The sequence below is a fragment of the Ambystoma mexicanum genome, chromosome 2p (assembly GCF_040938575.1).
Source record: "Ambystoma mexicanum isolate Mex_15411 chromosome 2p, UKY_AmexF1_1, whole genome shotgun sequence".
Classification (NCBI taxonomy): Eukaryota; Metazoa; Chordata; class Amphibia; order Caudata; family Ambystomatidae; genus Ambystoma; species Ambystoma mexicanum.
In genome coordinates, this window is record NC_090923.1 from 785,419,696 (window position 1) to 785,443,054 (window position 23,359).

The 23,359-nt window shown below is 42.9% G+C and overlaps 1 pseudogene; it reads left to right on the forward strand.

The window, feature by feature from the left end:
- The window catches only part of LOC138567795 (cytochrome P450 2F2-like), a 351,472-nt pseudogene that overhangs the window by 188,412 nt on the left and 139,701 nt on the right, over positions 1 to 23,359 (forward strand).

A 23,359-nucleotide genomic window follows, 5' to 3' on the forward strand; every position in this document is an offset into this window, starting at 1 on the left:
TTACTGAACTACTGTCAACTAAGCTTCAATCCCTAGACTACTTTGATGATCCCACAAAATTGATTAACCATCTGTCAACCAACATCAAAGAAGCAGTTAACGACCTTGCCCCTCTGAAGGTGAAGACAATAAAGACTGAAACCACAAAGAACACGTGGTTCAATAATGAAATTCTTACAGCCAGACAAGAAAAAAGAGCTTGTGAAAGAGCCTGGAGGAAAGACCCCAACGATAATACCCTGACAAAATATAAAAAATCCATCCTCAACTATAAAAAGCTCATTACAGAAGCAAAGGCCACACACTATAACGAAGGAATAGTGAATGCTAAATCTAACACCGGGGAGCTATTTAAAATCTTAGCGGAATTCCAAAATCAGCCTCCTCCCACGAACAATATTATCAAGGATGATAAGTGGTGTCAGGGCATTCATGATGCCTTTCTACTTAAGATTGATTCTCATAAAGAAAAAATCAGTAAACCCCTTGGCAATGTAGCCATTACACAATCCACTACTGATACCACTTCACCCAACACCTGTGAAAATACTATCCCTCCATTCTCTTTCACGCACTATACTGAAGATGAAGTATTCAAAATCATTTAGGACCTCAAAGCCACATCTTGTCCAGCAGATGACTGCCCCACCAGAATTCTCAAGGAGTCCTTAGAGACCCTGGTCCCATGGATTACCAAACTAGTTAACCTCTCCTTTGATGAGGGTCTGGTGCCGGACCTACTAAAGTCAGCATGGATCACTCCTCTACTGAAAAAAGAAGGCCTTGACCCAGCCAACAGTGACAATTACAGACCCATAACTAACGTGCCCTATGTTCCCAAGATACTTGACAAACTGGCCTACTTACAGCTACAGGCCCATGTTGAAAAATACGACATCTTGGGTACCCGTCAGTCGGGATATAGAGCTTGTCACGGAACTGAGACAGCTATGCTGGATTTCCAATCTACACTTGCTAGCATAGCTGACAAAAACCAAGATGCTCTGCTCATGCTATTGGACCTCTCCGCAGCCTTTGACCTAGTTGATCATAGCTTACTAGTGTCAAGGCTCGGAGAGGTCGCCAATTGCTCTGCAATTGCATCCAAATGGATTGCTTCCTTCCTGGGTCCCAGAATTGTAAGGGTTTGCATGGGTGATAAACAATCTTCTCCTATCTCTCAGACATGTGGAGTCCCTCAGGGCTCCTGTCTGTCGCCGCTGCTCTTCAACCTTTACATCCGGCCCCTTCTCGATCTTTTGAACAAACTAGGAGTGCAATATACGAATTACACTGATGACACTCGGGTTGTTATTCAGTTGAGTGGCTCATACAGCAGCGATTCGGAAACCATTAACGAACATATAAGGCCATACAAGATTGGATGGCTTGTAATTCTCTTGCTCTTAATGATAAAAAGACTGAACTCCTTATTGTGGCATCTAAAAACATCCGGGCAAAACTTGATCCTAACTACGCCTCTTTCCATATTGCCAATAACACCATCATAGTTCAAAAGAAAGTCAAAACCTTAGGAGTAGTACTTGATGAAGAACTCTCCATGAAATCCCATATTTCTAGCATTAAATCTAGTTGTGGTGCTATAAACAAGAGAATTAGATATATTCTACCATTCATATCGGAAGAGAACTGTGCTCTATTGTCCACTACATTGATAAGTTCAAGATTGGACTATTGTAACAGCCTCCTGGCGGGCACCACAGCCTCTAACATCCAATCCTTACAAGTGGCACAGAACAATGCTGTGCGTAATATTTTCAATCAGTCACGTCGCACACACATCTCTACTTTTAGGAAAATACTCCAGTGGCTACCCGTCAAACACTGCATAACGCATAAGATGCTTACTACGACCCATAAATGCCTCAGTCTTAGCGGCCCAACCTATCTGTCATCCCGTATAGGCATCAAACCTAACGTGAGGAACCTTCGCTCTTCTTCTGCGGTCCCTCTCAATTATCCTAAATTTAGGACAGCCAAATTTGGAGGTACTACATTGGATGCTCAGGGTCCCCTTTTATGGAACACACTTCCAGCTGGTATACGGCAGATCCAGAGCTATACAGCATTCAAACGTGGCGTAAAGACTCACTTATTTAACCTGGAATAATCTCCTGACTCGCTTCTCCATCTGCCTCTTATGCTTGTTTGTCTTTGTCTTGTTCTTGTTCTTTGTGCACCTGAAGCCCACGGGCATGTTGGCGCGTTACAAAAATTAAAATAAATAAATAAAGTTGAAGCAGAGATTCCTGAACCAAAAGCTGAATCCTTCTCAGCAGGCCTCAGAATCCAGCCATCTAACCAAACTATTCAACAGCCGGGCAAGCTGTTTGATTCTGGCTAGAACTCTGTGCCAGAACCCAGAAACCAGAGACCAGACCGCCGTGAAGTGCCGATAGAAGACCAAACCCAGAACAGACCGCTGTGCAGTGCCAGAACTTTTGCCAGAACCAGAGATCCAGACCAGCAGAGCAGAGAGAACCGCAGCTAAACCTGTTGACCAGATCTGTGACGAGGCCCATTCCTTCCAAAATTAGGAGTGAGTATCCAGCCAGAGCTGTGCAAACCAATCTCTTAGTTTAACATAATCTAATTCAAACCTTTTCCACCTATTTAGATCTGCATAGAAATCATGTGTCCATTCTGTGATTTCGAACCTGTGAAAGTGTCATTTGTCATTCTGAGCTTTACTTTAATTTTGAGAATCTACCTCCACTAAATTGTCCGTATCTTTTGAACCACACGTGCAAGGAACGAGCTAAGATCCTCAGCTTTCCAACAAGCCCTAAACTTTCTACTCCTTATAGTTTTTCCGTAATCGTGCTTTACGCACTCGGAAAAAGTGCCGCGAATTGAAAACTAGCTCAATCTCACCACACGTTAAAAAAAATATCTGTCTCTTGCTTGCATTGCTGAAATTCGTTTTCAACCTGATAATCCCTCCTGAATCATTGCTAGTGTTGACCTGGACTAATTCAAAGTAGCTGTCACCTACCCTGAATCTCGTAAAGGGAATTAAAATCATTTTTAGCATATTTTCACTTCATTGTAAATCACATTAAAAGTATTTCTGCATGTTTTAATAGCATACCGGTTGCTCTAAGCTTGCTAGGGGGGAACTGAATTGGTTTTGCATTCGATTGTATTCCTGAAAATTGTGTGCTTTCCTTCCATCTCCTTTTATTGCATAGGGGGAGAGTGAATTGTCAAAAGAAAAAGTGATCATATTATCTCTTGTGGAAACCATCTCAGTTATTTCTGTGCTGCATTCTTTTCCATCATTGCATTTCCTTGAAACCATAAAAGCATTCTCAGCTACTTTATCCTCTCTATACCAACTCCTAAGTAATTAAAAAAGTGTGCTAGTGTAATATTATCCATTGTTGATCACTGTCATATTCATAAGTGTGCTATCAAATATTAATTTATTTATAAAAGTGTGATATATATCTTGTTTAATTTTTCAAATACATTTTTAAATTTGCAAAACAAACCTACTTCTTGGCTCAGTGAGGTCAGGGGGATTCAAAGAGAGGGGCGTTATGCAAGGGTTTATCATCCAGATCTATGAATTTGTCATAAAAATATATAATTAAGGGCTTCCCTTGGGCTTCCCAGACCCAGCATTGACTTAGTTGGAGTGCTGAATTGAGGTCACTTAACATCTAACAAAAAGCTGATCACACCAGATCGTACGTATTTCTAGCACATGACATACATTTTTATAAATGTTTTGGTTTAGGGGGGCTGGCTACGGATTATGACCCTTGTAAATAAATGCTTATACCTCCTGTTTTGACTTGGATGTAACATTGAAAATGGTTGATCTAACAGAGATTTAATGAAACAGATAATTTTTTGTAAACAATCATGAAAAGGTGGGGCTAACCCAGGTGAGGTCCCATGGCATGTGTTGAATTTAAGGTGATGCCCACAACCCAAAACAACTAGACGACTTTGCTGCTCTTTGCTAAATGTGTATTTAGCATTGGAGCATACACCTGATGCATTTGATTGCATTGCAATTATGCCAACAGTCTGGACTACCTGGCAGATTTCATCAAAGAAAACAGGAGAAATACATTTTTGAATAGGACTGCATTCAGTTAAAAAATTATTTTAGGTGGGAGAAAGTAAAAGGGAGCAATATTTTTAATTTAAAAATCTTGAATCTCGTGTCTAAATTCGGACGGTTGCTATGCATGGCATTTTATCTAATCAACTCGATATTACCTTTTTATAGAAGCCTGGTATGATGAATTGCCATCTGGCAAGGGTGTAAACGCCCTGGCTTTTTTGATTTTTATTGAATAATAAACTGATGCTGGTATTTACATCTCTAAAAGGGAAATCTGCTAATCAGATTCCACTTTGTTTTTTGTAGTTTATTTTGCATTTTTTATTTGCCTTACACCAAAGCGCTGTACAAATATCACCAACCAGTACAATAAAAGCAGTAAATTGTCATTAAATCAAATGTACAAAACAGCTCAAGAATGATGAAGTTGATTTTTTAGAGCAGAACAGAATGTGGGATAGGGAGATAGAGAAAGAGGAAGAGTGTTCCAATGTAAAGGAGCAAGTAGAGAGAAAGAACGAAAGCGGGACTGAGCACAGTGAGGACGAGGAACAGTTAAAAGAAAAAGAGATTGAGAGTGAGGAGCTTGCAAAGGATATCAGAAAGATATGAGAGAAGACGGGAATGCAGGAGCAAGACTGAACAAACACAAAGACCATACAAAGGACATTCAATTTAAGATGAGAATGAAAGGAGACCCTACCAAGAGAAAGCAGGGATGACGAAATATAGTACCAAGGTCAGAGAGAACATAACAATCATACAGAAGAATTGAACATACATTTAATAGGAGCCAAGCATGAAGCAGGAAGTCCAAAAAGAGTACAAGAACAGTAAAACAGTTGTGAAAAGATAAAAGATGAGATAAGGAGCTTGGTTGCTCCAAATGTAAGAAAAGGTCTTGCCTTACAGATATTAAAAAGATGAAACTGGTATGAACGTAAAAGTAAAGAATGATAAGAAATGCAAAGTTCAGAATCCAAATAAAGGCCCAAATTATGTGCAGTGCTAGAGATAGGGAGAAGAGAAGGAGGAAGGTAGGAGGAGGAGGTGAACTAGTTGTTCAAGGGAAAAAGAGAACTTCAGTCTTAGCAGAATTCAGAACAAGAAACTGATGAGTCATCAAGGAGAGAATCGAAAAAAGACAAGAGGTCAAGGTATCATGATTAGAGGGAGTAAAAGAAGATAAATAAATAAACAGCTGAGTGCCATGAACGTAAAAATTATGAGACAGACGAAATGAGGAAATAATAGATGCAAGAGAAGTATGAAGAGAGAAGAGAAAAAGAACCCAGAACAGAACCTTCAGGAACACCATGAAGGTGAGAAACAGTATTGGAGGATTTCCCAGCCCATGATACAGAATAAGTACGATTAGAGAAGTAAAAACCAAACCAGGATGGAACGGAGCCAGAGAAACCAAAAGATGAAAGAGAAGACAAAAGTAAAGCATGATCCACCATGACAAAAGTAGCAGATAGAGTAAGTCAGATTAGAATAGAGGAATGTTTCAAATAACATGGAGACAACAGCAAATAACAGACGTAGAGAAGACGTAGAGAAGAGCAGTTGCACAAGAATGTAAAACTGTGAGAAATAAAAGAAGAACTTTGGGAATGAACTAGACGTTCTAAAAGTTTAGAAAGATAAGGAAGAAGTGAAATAGGCCTGAAATTAGAAGGAAGTGAAGGATTAAGGGAAGGCTTTTTCAAGACAGGAAGAAAGGAAGAAATGAAGCATGTTTGAATGAAGCAGAAAATGTAGAAGACAGAAGAGAAATGTTTAACATACCAAGGAAGGATAGACCTTAGGTCTGAGTTAAGAAGGAATTGGTCCGGAGGAGCAGCTGTAGGGTATGCATGCACTAATAAGAGCGTAGTGTCAGAAGTAGTGATTAGAAGACAGGATGACATAAATGAGGAAGGAGAGGAAAAAGAAGAAGTAAACAAAGAAGGTGTAACAATAGCAGCATGAAGAGTTATCACTTTAGCAGAAAAATAAGAAACAAAATACTGAAGAATTAAGGGGTACATCAGGAGAAGGATGAGAAAGTAACCGAGTATATCTGAGCACATAATCAGTCTCCTTGACTTGCCTAATCTTCTGACAGCCTGTCACAGCACCCATCGACAAGCCAGCTCTTCATGGATCGCTAGCAGGAAATTAGCCAACCCTACCCTTCATGCTTGCTAAAATGCACACAGGTTTTCTAAAATCCTCCTTTCAATTCTCATGCCTCGGATGGCGATCCTCCAAGTGTGTTCACCCACTGCTTTGAAGCCATACCAATGGCATTAGCATAACATAACATATTCAATGTTCCTTGTAAAGTAGTGGGTTTTTACAGTGTTTTCTAGTTAGTTATTGTTGTGCATAGTGTGTTTATTACAATATATATTTTTGTAGAACCATGATTCAATATTCCTTAATTTTGCACTGTTATACATAACTGTTTGGGTTGCTACTGAACCACATTCACACCCCTCTTGAGAGTATAGCCTTCCCTCGGCACACGTTACCACAAAAGGCAAATCAGGTACTCCGCTTAACTGCGCCTGATTTATGATTGCATTGGCTCTTGGTTTGTAGACGTGTGAGGGCTGCTGAGTGGGTGTTTTACCCTCTACTCATCCTTGTACTCCTGCAGGGCTGAAGTAAATTTGAGAATCCTGGCCCAATAGGGCTTTAAAGCAAATCAGACTGAGCATGAGACTCCCATATTTTTCGTTTGGATTATTTGGTGGTGTTTTATGCCAAAACGATTGCATTAGAGTACAGATAAGGAGAACATGCATATGAGGAGGGACACAAAGCTTCTAGGTGTTGGTTGGTTATTTGCCCACTCAATGACTGTCCATGCCCTTGCTAATCCGTATGGCCAGTCACATGCAGTTCCCACCTAGTTGCTGCCCATAACACATTCTGATGGGAACTCTTTGAGCTCACTTTAGTCAGGCCTAATCAAGCAAACTTTGCACTCAAAGTGCCTGCCAGTGTTTTTTCATTGCAGTCTTCTGAGAGTTAATAACTTAATTGGAGTTGTAAACGCACTACTGGTGTAATAAAAATGGCTTAACCATGTCTGGCTTCAGCCACTCTTTTTACAAGAACTATGTGTGTCCTTCACTGGTAAGTTCCTTTCCATACCTACACCAATCCCAAACTGTTGACACTGTTGACATTGGTAATGGCTGTTTGCTCATACATCATGATCATCTTTATAAACAAGGGGGATCAGTAGCCATTGTTTGCAATGCTAACTAGCAAAAAGTACCTGTTCTCCAAACGGGTTCTGTAGACAGTCATGGTCAATTTCTCATCAATTGTTGAAAATGAATGATCCTGTAGTTTGTTGTTCCAATTCGCTTATCGCTTGATGTGCTTTGCACCCTGAATTAAACTGCACTGGGAATGGGCAAAAGTGGCTGGGTGACATACCCCAGAGAAGACATTGGGGGCAGCGAGAGTTGGTGTGCTGCTGCAAACTGGGACCTTCTGTGCTCTCTCCCCACCTGTCACTTCACCCTGGCATGGTGCAGTTCGTTGCAGTGTATTGTGGTGAAACTATCTTGGAAAACTGGGATCCTAGTGCCTGGACCTCGAGTTTTGTTGCTCATGTTGGGATCAGACCTTCTAAGACCATATTGATGTTTTGGTGATTTCAGGCAGCCGTCTCATGTGTGAAGTTGCTGAAATCTGGGTAAAGAGGTGGGTTGTCCAAATGTCATGTAGCCAGTAATGTCTGGAAGGTCCTAACAGGTAACTATAAAAGATTTGGTGCACATTGGTGAAACAGTGTGGAATTGTATAAAGAATAATGCTTCACTACAAACCCGCAAACACATTTTAATTTTGACGTTTGCTTAAATACGGTCAAAGGGATGCAGGGTCCACATTTCATGTAGCCAGTAATGTCCCAAGGGTCCTAACAGGCAACTATGCAAAATCTGGTGAAGATTGGTGAAATGGTGTGGAATTGTATAAGGAACAAATATTTGCCACAAATCCCAACACAAACAAGCACATTTTGACTTTTATATATATAGATTTCAATATTCGGCCAAATAATGTTTTCACATTGTCCTATTGTGAAGTTCTGTCAGTTAATATTGCATACATCGTTAGTATGAATTGTTGAACACTCTTTGATCTTGGGTGATTTTAATTTATGGGCAATGATAAATTAGACACTCTAAAGAACATTAATGGAAGGCATGCAATAGTGGTTGTATTTATCATGAAGCTAGCTCTCCACATTGTGAGGCCAGGAGATTGACTGGTTATAATCCCGAGATATCTCAAGTTATTGTATCTTTGATGGAACTGGACCGGTCTGATCATATGGCATGACATTTAACTTGTATTGCCCAATCAATAAAATGCAGACAACCAGTTCATTGAGGATTACAAATATAAGCCAGTTTAGATGCAGCAGTTTCTTCACATGCCATTATAGAGGCCTTTGATTCAATAATATTGCCTAACTTTCTCATCCAGCAATTAGAATACTATGGTCAGTTATTGCTTGGTATAACTGACTAGATAGCTCTTCTGAACACAGTACCAATCTGTAAAATACTTTGTGCCAGAAATGCTATGTGCCCCTGTGAACACCAACAAATAATTGTCTCAATTTCAGGTAATGAGATAAGAAAAATGGTTTATTACAGGATGTCTTGCCAGGCAATCAGATAGCATCCTAGCATTAAACAGTTTCCATATGCACTCCTTAAATGAGCTCCAGATGATTAACCCTACAACATCGAAAGGCACTTACCAGGCCTTGCGTTGCACCAGTCCCGTCGCACCTAAAACAATGGGTTGCTTTGTCTCAAGAGATTGCTCCTTCCTTTATCTTTTACAGATTTAGGTTTCACTGACCACATACAGGAACCCACCCACATTAAAGGGCGATCCCTTGACTGGCTTAGTGACACCAATTGCAATATTAGCGTAATCTCCAACGCCCCTTGCTTGTGGTCTGACCACCATGTCATCACTTTCAGCATTGAAGCAGCCCCACCACCCAGGCCTTTGGTCGCCCCAGCCACCCTCACTAGAAATAAAAAGAACATTACGACAGAAAAAATACTCCCCCTTATCCTTCCCACACTAAATAACGCTCCTGACACTTGCTCCGACCCCACCAACCTAGCCGACATGTATAACCAGTCCCTGCTTGCAGCCATCAACTCTAGCCCCGCTCAAACTGAGGAAACCCAAACAACGAGCACACCTTAACTCTTGGTTTACTCCCCAGTTTAGAGTGTTACGCAAAGAGAAACGCTCAGCAGAGTCACGCTGGAGAAGTCACCACTCCGACGCCCACAAGGACAGTCTTCTGATAGCCACCCTTAACTATAAAGAAGCTGTACTCCAGGCAAAAAAAGATTCTTATAATAACCGCATTATGTCAGCCCAGTCCAATACTAAGGAACTCTTTAATATCCTTAAGGAACTCGAGACACCTGCAGCCCCCCCTGACTCTTGCTCCAAAGACAACACTTGGTGCACCAATATTCAGTCACCACTCCTGGGTAAAATTGCTACCCTCCAATCTAAAATCACAGACAAACAGAAATCCCTACAGCTTGACCAACCACCGACCACACCTACACTTAATACACATTTAACCTATACACATAAACCTTTCTCCTTCTCCCCACTCACTACTCTCGTAGTAGAAAACATCATAAACAATTTAAAACCTTCCAATTGCCAAGGCGACCCCTGCCCAGCTCCTATTATCAATGAAGCATCTCATGAGCTAGCCCCATTCATTACAGCATTCATAAATGCTTCTTTCAAGACGGATATTGTCCCCGACAGCCTAAAGGATGCATGGGTTATCCCACTCCTCAAAAAACCCTCCCTTGACCCTAATATCCCAACTAACTTCAGACCTATCACTAGAGTCCCATTCCTGCTCAAGATCCTGGACCGCGCAGCCTACCTGCAGATTCAGGATTCCCTCAAACTAAACAATCTCCTGGGCTTAAGACAATCAGGGTTCCGCCCTAAACATGGCACAGAGTCAGCTCTGATAGACTTGAAAACTCAGATGGAGTCACTGAAGGACAATGGGAAGCTAGCTCTTCTCCTTCTCCTCGATCTCTCCGCGGCTTTTGATCTGGTCAACCACCAAATACTCTTCCAGCATCTCAAATCCGCAGCCCACTTCTCCGACTCTGCCAATGCCTGGATTCACTCATTCCTGAGCAATAGATCCATGAGGGTCTTCTCCCCTATTCACTGTGGCGTTCCTCAAGGCTCGTGTGTATCCCCTACGTTGTATAACGTATTCACCAAGACCCTCTTCGATGTGCTTGACTATCTGGGTGTCTCCTACACTAACTACGCGGACGACACCCAGATACTCATCCCTATCACAGGAGACTACACAGCTGACACCAAAGCCCTTAACGATGTTTACTCGGTCATCCAGGCCTAGATGGCACAACACGAACTTTGCCTTAACGATGATAAGACTGAGCTCTTACTTTTAGGATCAAATCATCGGCTCAACAAACTAGACCAAACCTACAAGTCCTTCATTATTGACAGCAATGACATTAAAGTCTCCAAAGATACTAAGATGCTAGGGGTCTATATTGACTCCTCGCTTTCTCTGAACAGGCAAATAAATGCAGTTAGATCAGCTTCAGCCTATACCTGCAAACTTATCACGGCCTGTAGACCCTTCCTAAACTCCACCAACTGTATCTCACTCGCCAGAACTCTTGTTATGGCCAAAATCGACTACTGTAGTGCTCTCTATCTAGGGACCAGTCAGTCTAACCTTAATAAATTGCAAACTGTACAAAATAATGCCTTAAGGGCAGCCTTAAACATCCCAAGACGCTCTCATATCTCCTCCGTCAGATTGGACTTACGCTGGCTCCCGGTAAAACAGAGAATTGCCCTGAAAACCCTAGCTTTGACTCACAAATGTCTGAACAACAATGCCCCACCTTACCTGTCCACTCGCTTCTCACGCCACACCTCCACTCGACCTACCAGAGCAGACCAAACTCACAGCCTCATCATGCCTAGATGCAAACTCCAAAAAGCTGGTGGGGTGAGCTTCCCTGTCCTGGCCTCCAAACTCTGGAACACCTTGCCCACACCTATCAGAATTGAACCATCATTCCACTCCTTCAAGAACAATGCTAAAACATGGCTGCTCTCCCAAGACTCATGAGACCTTGACACAGTCCAGACTCCATGTGGGGTACAGAACTGAATATACATTTTCTCTCTGCTCTGTCCCTGTATTATACGCTGTTAATGGTACCCTTCGGTACATGTATATATGCTGTATATTTTTGTAACTCACTGTAACTACTGCTTTTTGTAACATGTTTAAGAGTATGCACCCGGGTGCCCCTGGGCCTGTTTTTTTGCGCTTTATAAATAAAATCAAATCAAATCAAATCTCCATACCATAAAGGCTCACATGACTAAAATGTTCTGTGAAAAACATGGCGGTGGTTACCACCTTCTCAGGCCAGTGGCATAGAGCTCCACCCCTATGATGACATCGATCACAGATGAATGGCTTATAGTAGAAACCAATTAAGTCCAGAAAGAACCATTGGCATAGAGCTGATGGCCTGGACCCATTAACCAGGGACTAACTGAATGTCAAAAGTGAGTACTTTCAGCACACCTGCACTTACAGTGTGACAAAATGACTTCTGGTCGGCAAAGTAAAAGGGTGGGTAGTGGCTAACGCGCCCAGTCCGCCCTCAAACTGCTAACAAACAGTGATCCCAATGATAAGAGCAATACTACAACAACCCAAATAAAAGAAATGCCCAATGAAGTGTCTATAATTTTTTAGAGAAACCTACCATCTGTAAAAAAAAACTAAATAGGGTGTAAGATAAGAACAAAACGAATTGTTCTTTAAAAGAGTATATTCTGGTGCAAAAAGGGATTCTCAGTGTCCTAAGAAGTCTCTAGAACCAAGGGGGAAGAAAGCAGTCAATAACATTTTCTGCTGTTCTGGCTGGTTCTACAGTCTCAAACCAGGCTTCTTGGTGCTACTTGTGTGATTCAAGTGCAGCAGTCGTGTAGTTCTAGATGGGAAGTTATGTTAAGTAGGGGTCAACAAGGAGCTTGTGCAGTTCGAAGGCAATGCATGAAAGAAGTGCGGATCATAAGGTCCTCCAGGGTCGACTACGAAGATACCTGTGACTGGAGGCTCTGCTCTACGGGATCACTTCAATGAAGTCCTTGAGGGGTTGAAGCTTGTGAGGGCCATCAGGGTCAGTTTGACAGTCTGTTTGATAGAAAAGGTCCTGGAGACTTAATGTGCAGACTGGTTCGAGCAGTAATGCAAGGTCTGAGGATTGAGGCTTGTAGATCCACCAAAGTGGGTTTGACTGGCAAGAAAGATTGTGAGTGCCAAAGGCAGATCCGGATGGTTCGAGGCAGTTGAACGGGTTCAAATTGGTTCAATGGTGGGAACACAGAGTCCTGGATGCCTGATGAATCTCAAGACGCTGTGAGTCCTAATACAGCATCTTAAATTACGTTTTAGTCCTTGTTATTGGGATCCTAAACACAGGGGAGACAGGCACACAACTGCAGTTGAGGTCCTGGCTACCGTTGTGGGTGGCAGAGAGACAGAAGCAGTTCACCCGCAATGTGCCCATGGGATGGTTAGTGGACAGAGTTCACCTCTGCACTGGACACACTGCGACAGATTATGAAAAAACAGCCCAAATTGATCAAGCACAGTCAATCTGCTTGTTTCATTTGCACTGCTTTGATAAATACTCAAGTGTTTCAGAGGAACTGGACTGTAGTGCAAAGATGTGCTGTCCAGCCCCCTTGCATCAAAGAGTATGCTCCCAACACTAATGTATGACAGTTTCCCAGCAACCGTTTGGTTGCTGGGAGCACATTTCACTGATACAGGCCGTTAAAAGCCCTGTCTCAGTGAAATGCCAGAAAAGACAAAAGGCAATTCCATCCCCGTTAGGTGCATGGAAACGCTAGTGTGACAGCCACAGTTTAACCCGTGGCAGTCCCATTTAAAACATAAATCATGAAAGATGACAGGGTCATTTCAAAAGGTTCAGGGGTGACCTTCGTTTCAGGGCATTTAAAAGCATATCTCATTATTGAATTTGGCATGCACTTTTAAACATGGGCGTAGGACATGGGGCGATGGGGGACAAATCCCCCCACAATTTTAAGTGGGGGGGGTACAATGGCATTTATCCCACCCAGTTTGTGTGTCCCTCTGGAGTCAGCAGAATGTGCAGTGCTGCGTGCAAACTTCAGACTCTGATGTTTGCACACAGTTCTTCAGCAGCAGATTGTAATGATTCTTGTTACAACAACAACAAGAACCCTCGCATGTGTGTTCCCCCTCCACCCTGCGCCTGCTTGGAGCATCACGTGCCCAGCCAGGACAGGCCCATGGAACATACTGCACATGCCCCTGCGACTTGAGTGTGCAGTGCATTGCCGAGCAGCCTAATCCCTTCCAGAAGAAGCCACTAGTCAGTAGGCAGTGACGCGTGCTCGGCTCCTTAGAGCGTTACTCCAACAGACTGCTCCTGCGACGCCGACTCGACCTGTAGTCCTGATAGGCTGAGACTCGATGAGAGGGACCTCACTTAGTTACTCAGCTAAGGTAAGTCAAAGTGACCCCCCCGTCTGTGCTGCAGACTCACTGAGCTTGGAAGCAGCCGGTGTGTGATTGGTATATAAAACATCAACAACACGGTAAACTCTACCAGTTTGCGTTGAAAGCTTGCGACAAAGGGACTTTTTCCACACAAGCTCTGCAGGTGCGCCACCCCCACACACACTCGCCACTAGTGCAGGCCCACACACCTGCTTCTGGCCTTGGCAATGCTTGTATTGTTCTGAAGCCGTACTTGGAGCAAGTTTGTGCTTTCAAGGGTCGGCAATGTGTCCATTAGTCCACGCCTCCTCCATCATGACCACTTAGAATGGGCAACAACAGGGAGGCAATTCCACGTGTAAACACCACAGGTGTGCAACTTGATGGACGATGAAACGGGTCCCCATGTTTGACGAGACTAGCACTGCCCAGCACAGCTACACACCACCGGCTGTTGTGTGGGAACCATGGCGGGGCGGCTCTTGTTCTTTGCAACAATAACGTCTTACTTTCACACATCAAGTCATGTCAGGCGGGGTCCTGGGCCCGTGCTTAGCTGCACTGTGCTGTGGATATCGCCAGGAACATGTGTTCTCTTGCATGCACAAGGAAAGGGCCAGTTCAAGTTGCAGGAAACAGCAAAGTATGTTACATGTATTGTAATTGCGGTTGATGCACATCTAAAGGGAATTGGCCTGGGTTGCTTGTGGCTACATTGCCTGCGGCATAGCAGCCTTGTTACACAATGAGCAGCCAATGTGAGATATTGTCTACTGAGAACGTAAAGTTAAAATAGCAGGCTCTAGAGGGTGTGACCAACTCAGGAGGATCTCAGTCAACTTTCGCTCTTCTATACTCTAGAAGAATATCCATTTTGGTGTCTGTCTGATTCAGCTCACAAGGACTTTCCAGCCTAAGATGCCAGGCATTTCACTGCTGAGCAAGGGTACCAAAAGCAATCCCATCCATGTGTTTCTGCCTTGTTGGGCATAATCAGTGCTGTGCAGTTGCCTCTCTAGGAGCAACGTTTCCAGCACTCACTGTGGGGGAAATCCCAAACAATTAAATATTATCCAGCAATCTGGGTGATCCCCTACTGAGAAAGAACACAAACTAAATAGCCTGCTCTATTGGCTATAACCCACCCAGAAGGACTGCCATCATGTTTTAACCATCTGTTGTATACTGCAACAAGGATTTTTTTTTTGTATGTTCCTGACTCTTGATCTGATTTGATTTGATTTTTTGTATTTATAGCGCGCACATGACAAACTAATCGTATTTAGGCGCAGATGACAGCAGCAAAGGTAGAGTGTTTAAATCGAAACAGATCACCCAAAAAACAGGGCTCTCTACCTAAAGAGAAAGGTTTTCAATGCTCGGCAGAATTGCAGAAGAGAGCTCATGGTCCTAAGTTGCAAGGGTAGAGAGTTCCACAGCATAGGACGAAAGACAGAAAATCTTCTGTCACCTCTAGAGGTATAGGTTGAGTAGGGAATGATCAAAAGATGACTGTCACTAGAGCGTAATTGTCTTACTGGGTGATATGGCTGAATTAGCTCTCTCAGATACAGAGGGGCAATGCCATTTATGCATTTGAAAATAATGCAGGCTGTCTTAAATTTGATGCAGTCAGCAATTGAGAGCCAATTGCTCCGATAAAATGATACATGGGTAAATTTACCTAATTTAAATATCAGTCTGATGGCCACCCTCTGGGCTCTCTGAAGTCGCTGAAGTTGTTTAGAAGGGATGCCCATCAATTGGCTGTTACAGTAGTCGTGGTGGGCACTAGTTAGCGCCCCTACCACAGCGGCATGAGCCTCTTTGGGAATGTAAGGAAGTGCTTGGCGTAGAATTCTCAAAACAAAATAGACTGCTTTGGTCTTTGCTCCCACCTGTGTTTCACTCCCCAGGTCTTCTTGCCACATACATCCCAGATTTTTAATTTTTGAAACAAATTGTAGATTTTTACCCAGCAGTGTTGGAACAGGCCATTTTTTAGCAGCTGTCAGCAAATGCTTAGGACCGAATAATATAAATTCGGTCTTAGCAGCGTTAAGCTGTAGATAGTTCTTTGATATACAGCTGCTTACCTCTGTCAAACATTGCTCCAGTTTGCTAAACGCTTCCTGTAAATTAGTAATTCGTAAAAATATCTGGGTATCATCGGCATATGAATGAAAGTCCAACCCATACCGTCTTAGGATTTCCAAGAGGGGTTGAATATATAAATTAAACAGTAATGGTGATAAAGAGGATCCCTGTGGGACTCCACAACTTAAACAGATGAGGTTCAACAGGAACTCTCCCAGTCTCACACGCTGCTGACGGTTATTCAAAAAAGACTTAAACCATTTCAATGCTGAGTCCGAGACTCTTCCTACCTCCTGTAGTCGTTCTAGGAGCTTTCTCCAATGTTAGTTCCATTCCCTCTGGGACTGTTTATTCTGTTTGTGTCCTCCAATTACATAATCCTGGATCCCAACTCCTCTTCAATCCCTGCATACAGCACTCATTCTCTCCCCTGTCCCCTTCCCTCACACTCTGCCTGAACTGTTCTCTTTTCCATCACAAAGCTCTTGGGCTATATGATCGCTGGGCTGTTACTGACACCATTCCCCCTCAACCCATTTCACACTGCCTGCGTTTAACCAAAATGACTCTAGTCTTCTTCCTTGACCCACTGCCACTGCCTCTCACTTTACATGCACCATTCAAGGGGGTTGGGCAGCTCAACCTACTCTTTACTGTGCCATGCTCTCTGGTCCAATGCTGTTGGATTGCCCTGTTCATGCTGTCATATGCAGGCTCCTCTTGTTGCAGAATCCCAGCGCTCCCAGTTGCCATGGCAACACTGCACAGGTAGAACATACGGTTCATTAAAATCACTTGTGTTTCTTTTTGGGCCAACACAACCACTTGGACAGTACTTTGACACCCTTGGGAAGAAGGATTGGCAACCATTATGTGGTGTTAGTTACCAGCCCATTTACACGCACGTAACACACAGGGCCATATGTTACCCACTCCATCTGCCATCAGGGAGCGGGCACCACCCGCCAAAACTTTCCCTAGGGAATTGTGGCTTCTACAGGCAGAGGGAGACATGAGACAACTTCCTGAACCTGGTTGCTATGTAATTGGATGGAGACACACGTAACAACCCGTATAGCAGTAGGGCAGCACACAGCAGGGCGCACGACATGCACTGTCCGGCTGCTGGCCTGGCCTGATGGATCATGTCATCTTACCATGCAATGTTCCCAAGGTGTCCCCTGTCCCCCCAGCTTGTATGTGTCTCCTTTGCCCCTGCTTTTAAATTCCTTGAAACACCCACTTATTTGCGCAAAGAGGTAAAAAGGGCATCTGAATTAGCACATCTAAGATGCGCTCATTGCAATGCCTTTTGTGAATTGAGCTTCTCCATTTTTTGGCACAAGTGACAAGATGCGCAACAACATAATTTTAGAATCTGGCCCTCTGTCTTCATCTGACCGGCTGAGGACTTTGGAGAAACCAACTCTCCCAACAGAGGTCCAATTAATTCTTCCTTTTTTTAAGAGTGAATCTCAGAAGGAGTGGGAGTGACCTTCTTTTAAAGGCAAAAGTCTACAGGTGTTGGGCAAAAGCAAGTCTGCCTTGAGGGTCCAGACCATGAAACATGTGGACTTTGCCTTTTGACATCACACACAAAGTGCTTTGTGTTACAGGAAGTGGAGGGGACAGGAAGGAAAGATAGATGCAAAGAGAAACAAGAGGGTGGAACCTCCCTCCAGCAGTAAAGAGCTTACTCTTTCTACACTAAGTACACCCCTTCCTATCTCAATAGAATAAAAGGCCTTTTGGTAAACAGCAGCCTGGTGTGAAGCTACTCCTTTTGAAAAGAGTGTGCTCTTTGATTACTGTTCCCAGGACAGCTTCCTTTGGAGGGTTGCCTCTCTGGGTAGAGTTTTACCTGCGCCTGAAAAAGAGCAAAGAGAAGCATCTTCCCAGAGTACAGTCTTGCTGGCAGCAGCAGTACAACCTGGCTGGGGAAAGACACATAACCCTTTGACAGCTGAGTTGGGCTCACAGGGCTGACACATGTGTGATACCAATTTGATGTGGCTACACAAGTTTAATGTGCCATCAGGATAGCATCCTCAAAATTATGTTGTTTTTGGAACATGGGTGCATATCGTAAATGCAGCACTTGCACTGCAGAGACTTGGCTGCCACTGCAGCTGTCAAATGGGAACCAGTGACTTCTAAACCTTCCCTGTGTCACTGGGGAGCTGGTGCTGCATATTTGATTACTGAGGAAGCAGGGCACAGGTGTACACTATGCCTTTTGCATGGATCTCATAAAAGGGGAATCTGATTACCAGATTTCCCTTCGTGAGATGGAATTGCCCATATAATTGTATTAATTTTGTAATTGTATTCATTTTGTAAAAAAAAACAGGGATCCTACACCCTCGCCAGATGGCATTCCATCACCGGTGGCAACCCGCATTAGCTGGTGTCAATATGAATGTGGGTGCCTTAACAAGAGTCTGCTAACAGAAGAAGACAATAATGAACACTGTGCTCAGCGGTTTTGCAAATTACACATTTCTGCCAAAAATGTTTCAATCTTCCATGTTTTTTTGTCACAGACGTGTTCCTGGACCATCCCCTCCCATTTAATTTTCCTTCTCATCCTGTTTGCGGGATATTATCATTTTACTAGAGTTCCTATATACTTCCTCAGGGTCTGTGCCCTTTTACACCCCCACTATGTAAATGACTTACCACAGCTCAAATTAAGTGGGTAAAAGATAAGTGCTATGAATACATCCTCAGGGCTTACCTTGATAGAACTAACACTCCTTTTTAGATCATGTAACTCATGTTCCCTAGCAATTCCGGGAGGAGGAGTGGAAGGGGGGGAGGGTTATCGAGAATTTCATCCAGAATGAACATAACCCTGCATATTCAAAAAAAGAAATTGAAAACTGCTCGATTTCATCAATGTTGACTGTCTAAAGGGCCCAATCCTCATGTCTATGTTCAGTTTGATTAAGTTGTTATGGTGAGTTTGTGCCTTAGAGTTTAATTTCTACATACAAATTCATAACATAACAGATAGAGTGATATGATAGGTTATTTATAACGGCTTGATACCCAGAGGTTTCTAAGCGTGGTGTGGTGTTCCGTATCATCTTGCTTCCAAGGCGAGCACGTTGCCCCTGAGCTAATCTCCCGAGACGAGTTTCAAAGGTAAAAGGTTACCTTTTACAAGACTGCCTGTGCTTCAGTAATATAAGCCGTTCTATTAATGCTCGGATTCGCAATGTCCACTAAATGCTTTACAGATGTCTAGCCATTGAGTAGGTGAAACTGCTTTCTATCACGTCTACCTGTATTTCCCTGAATACAGGTCAAGGGCCACACGCCGTCGCTGTGTTAGGAAAGGCACTTTTGTAAATGGCAGCCTATTAACTTGAAACCTGTGCCCTGTGCCCTGCACACATAGACAGCATTTTAAAAATCGAAATCCCAAATTGGTCTCTTTTTTTAGATTTAGCATGCAGAGTATGCACGAGCCGCATCCGGTGACAATGTTTTGATTTTCACGTTGTGCAGTAACCTCCGAAGGAACACCAAGGTCTCTTTCATGGAAGCACTCCATTCCTTGGGAAGTTAAGTCTCTCTTCCTCTCCTCCAACAGCGACATATTTGTATTGCAGACAGCCATTCTCATGGCAGGGGGCAGGAAATTAGGTGGCATCAAATTAGAAATCCATGATTTTGATCTGTTTAAAAAAAAAACATGAATTGCTCAGGGGCAATGCATTTGTCTTGGAAGCAAGACAATGCGGCGCAACACAGGTTCGAATCCCGATCCGCGCTTAGAAACCACTAGCCGGTATTAAGCACGTTCTAAAAGAACTATAAAAAATGTCTTCAACACCCAAGACCCATCTATTCTGCAGTACAAGTTGAAGCTTTGTCATGGAACTGAAAGTCAGACACAGGGGTCTCATCACTCCACAGATGCAGCACTAATCTTCACATGGTTTTTGATGCAAATAATAACAGCACCCTAGGAGAACCCTGCAGGGTTTGGAAACGCAAGTGCATGGGAATAGGTTAACTAAAGTAACCTGGACAGTGGGTTTGGGAGAGGTTGTGGATAGGCAGGTAATTTTCTTTGGAAAGATTGTTGGTTATTGACAAGATTGCTCGTTTTTATAGTCCTCTCTTTTTCTCGATATATGCATTCACTTATGGGGTTTGGGAGAGGTTGTGGATAGGCAGGTCATTTTCTTTGGAAAGATTGTTGGTTATTGACAAGATTGCTCGTTTTTATAGTCCTCTCTTTTTCTCGATATATGCATTCACTCATGGATTTGCTTAGCCCTGTCTGCATCCACTCATGCAATCAAATATGTTCCCAGTCTTTTCAACATCAAACTTATCTCTACTGTGTGTTTTTTGTCCTTCACATTCCTTTGTGCGATTGAGCTTAAACTTGTCCACGAGTCGTCATCATCTTATTACTCTTCTAGGGTGCCTCAAACAGTTCTCAGGATTCTCTGGTCTCCACATGCAATGCGCTTTTCGGACATGCACTTAGAATAAATACTGTTCTACAGGTTGTCAATGCAACATGAATTTAGCAAGGATGTGGGTGCTGCACAGTGTTTCCTACTTAACTCAGTGTGTGTGCGGGCGGGGGTTGAGGGGTGGGGGGACGTTGGCCTCATGGCATTTCCTGTGTTTGTAGAAGTAGTTGCATGTCTGAATCTCCCTTACACTCAGGAATCTCTGAAGCACTGAGTGAAACCCAGGGTGGAACAACTTGCATTGCATTGAGGTGATTCCAGAAAGTTCTCTGCTACTGAGAGGCAAGCTAAGCAGTCCCCGCAAGTGGAGAAGCATGGATGCCGGAACACTTGCATGCTGGAGCCAGTGTCAGATTCTTATTCTTGAACGGCGGCAACCCATGGCGCTTCTACTTGTCTTGAGCCATTACCCAAGATGGTGGCTAATGTTTAACTCTGGGGGCTGTAGTCTTTATAAACAAGAAATGTTGTGGGTGGTGTTGTGGGTGTGCCAAGTACTGAAATTGTGTGAGAAGTTTACATGCATGAGTTTTTCAAGACAACCCTGTCATCTAGGAGGGTGCCTGCATGGTGTTTTCTAGTCCCTAGATGACAAATTCCCTCCCACCCCCGAGCGCCCTCACACTAACTCACACACATCGTAAATCTAAAGATACGTTGTACAATGTCCAGCGAAGGCATTGCAGATGTGTTTGCAATCTAGTAGGTGAACATACACTCTCCCCCTTGGATGCCTATAATTCCCTAAACACAGACCAAGTACCACAAGCCTCCACTTAAGAGAGACACTGTTGTAAATGGTGTCATGTTAACTTTGAAACTTGCACTGTATTGTTCTAGCTGGCATTTTAAAAGAGTGCATCCCAAATTGTCCACTTTAGATGTAACATGTAGAGGGTTACATGGGGTGCAGTCTGTGAGAATGTGATACTATTAATTGTATGCTGCAACCCCCACAAATACCTCAGCGTTTCTTCAAACATAGCATTATATTCATTTGTGAGTTAAATCCCCCTCCCCATCATGGGTCTTCTTATGTTGCAGCTTACCATTTTAATGATAGAGGGTATGAATATCGGTGCCATGCAATAGAAATGCTTGGCTTTATTCTATTTGTAAATGGACTCATTCTCTTTTCAATATGCTGTATATCTTGCCATCAAGCATTTCCCCAATGCTTCTGCAATGAAGGATGAAGCCATGTGGCAGCACCCACATCTTAAACCCTTGCCAATTCGACCTTATGTAATGCGTATCCAACCCTTTACCGATCTGTAAGAAATCAATCTGTGGGACAAAAACAACCTTATTGGTAGGGGTGAGGGCAGCACTCTAAAATAAGATATGGGTAACCTTGCGGCCATTTGTTGGTATTCCACGTGCATGCTAATCATTATTTGTGTACTTAAAGCTGAATGGCAGAAGTATGTGTTTGAGCAAAGCCATCACAGGGCATCATTTCTCAGACTGCTTTTCCCTTTGCTGTCTCCAGCTGCCCCGATTGATCCCGAATTCTGCATGAGCCGCTCGGTTTTCAACATCATCAGCTCCACTGTCTTTGGAGAGAGGTTTGACTACGAAGATAAAGAGATTGAAGAGCTTGTTCATTGTGGTCAGGAGATTTTCCAGATTATGAGCAGTTCCTGGGGGATGGTGAGCATCAGTGTGAAGTGCCCGATATGCAACTTTTCTTCTCTTCACATGCCCCCTTGTGATGGGGTCATTTATGGCATGCAATCCCACATGGTTGGTTATCTGTTCCCTGAAATTAATTGATAATTATCTTGCAGGGTTTCTGAGGTGGCAAGCCTAGCCAGAGACCAATCTTAAAACATTCCCTGCAGTGACATTAGACTGCCTTTCCACACAATCTAGCAGACATATTGTAAAATGTTACATGCAATGCATTGGACTACCTTTCCACCATATGTAAAAGGTTATCTGTTGGTATGTTTACGTGGTTATATACAAGCTTACCGACCACAATTACAGAGTGGTAAACTTAATCACGGACAAAACACTGAAAAAACACTGATATCTTATTTTCTTTATTTGGGGGGCGGGCTCCGTGTAACCCAAGCCCCCTGTATTGTTAACCTTTTAACGCCACCCCAACCCCATCACGACCCATTTTAACCCCTTACCTCACTACCCTTTATTTATTAAATGAATGTTTGCACTGCTTATCTGTGTTATGGTCCGCTCTGAAACTCTGCTTTGTTTGCAATAAAAGGACTGGGGACCTCTTTACGTTTGATGTTCAATAAGGCCAGATGGTGTCAACAGTGAGAAATATAGTTGTTTGAATGCTCGCTGAGGATGTGTGTAGGTGCAACTTATACATCACAGGTCTGATTCTTATTGGGGAAATTTCAGACTTTAATCCATTTTCTAGCTATGCATGACTTGACTTAAGTTCAGAAACAATAATGGTATATGGACAGCTAGCATACCTACAACAGGAAATATATAGACCCCTAGAAGAAGACTCCAAAAAGGGATCAACCTATCTCCACTGTCAGGGGTAGACTAAAATGTACATGTAAAGAAAGAGATAGATACACTCAATTATAACAAAATTCTCTCTTAGACAGTGTTGGGTTGTTGAACCTCCTAGTACTAATCGTCCTGAAAAAATGGACATGGTACTCCTGAAATGTAAATTTACAAATTGATTCAATGTATTAATATGAAATAAATGTCATTAGAAAAACACCCTTTAGATCACAAAGCGGAAAAAAGCTCCATATACTGATCACTTTAACAATATAAAAAACAACATTTATCAAATACCGGACACAGATGACAATGATAAGAAATAGGCACTCCAAATGTGTCTCTATTCTAAAACTCCCGACATGTTTCTTTTCTTGTCACTGAAGTGGTTGACCGTTTTTCAGGGGATTCTTTTTAAGATGTACATTTCTTCAACACTTTGTGTATAGGGTCGATAACATCACACATGCAATGCCTGTTGAAACCTAGTAAAAGGAGAGACAACCAATCTGAATCACTTGCTTGAAA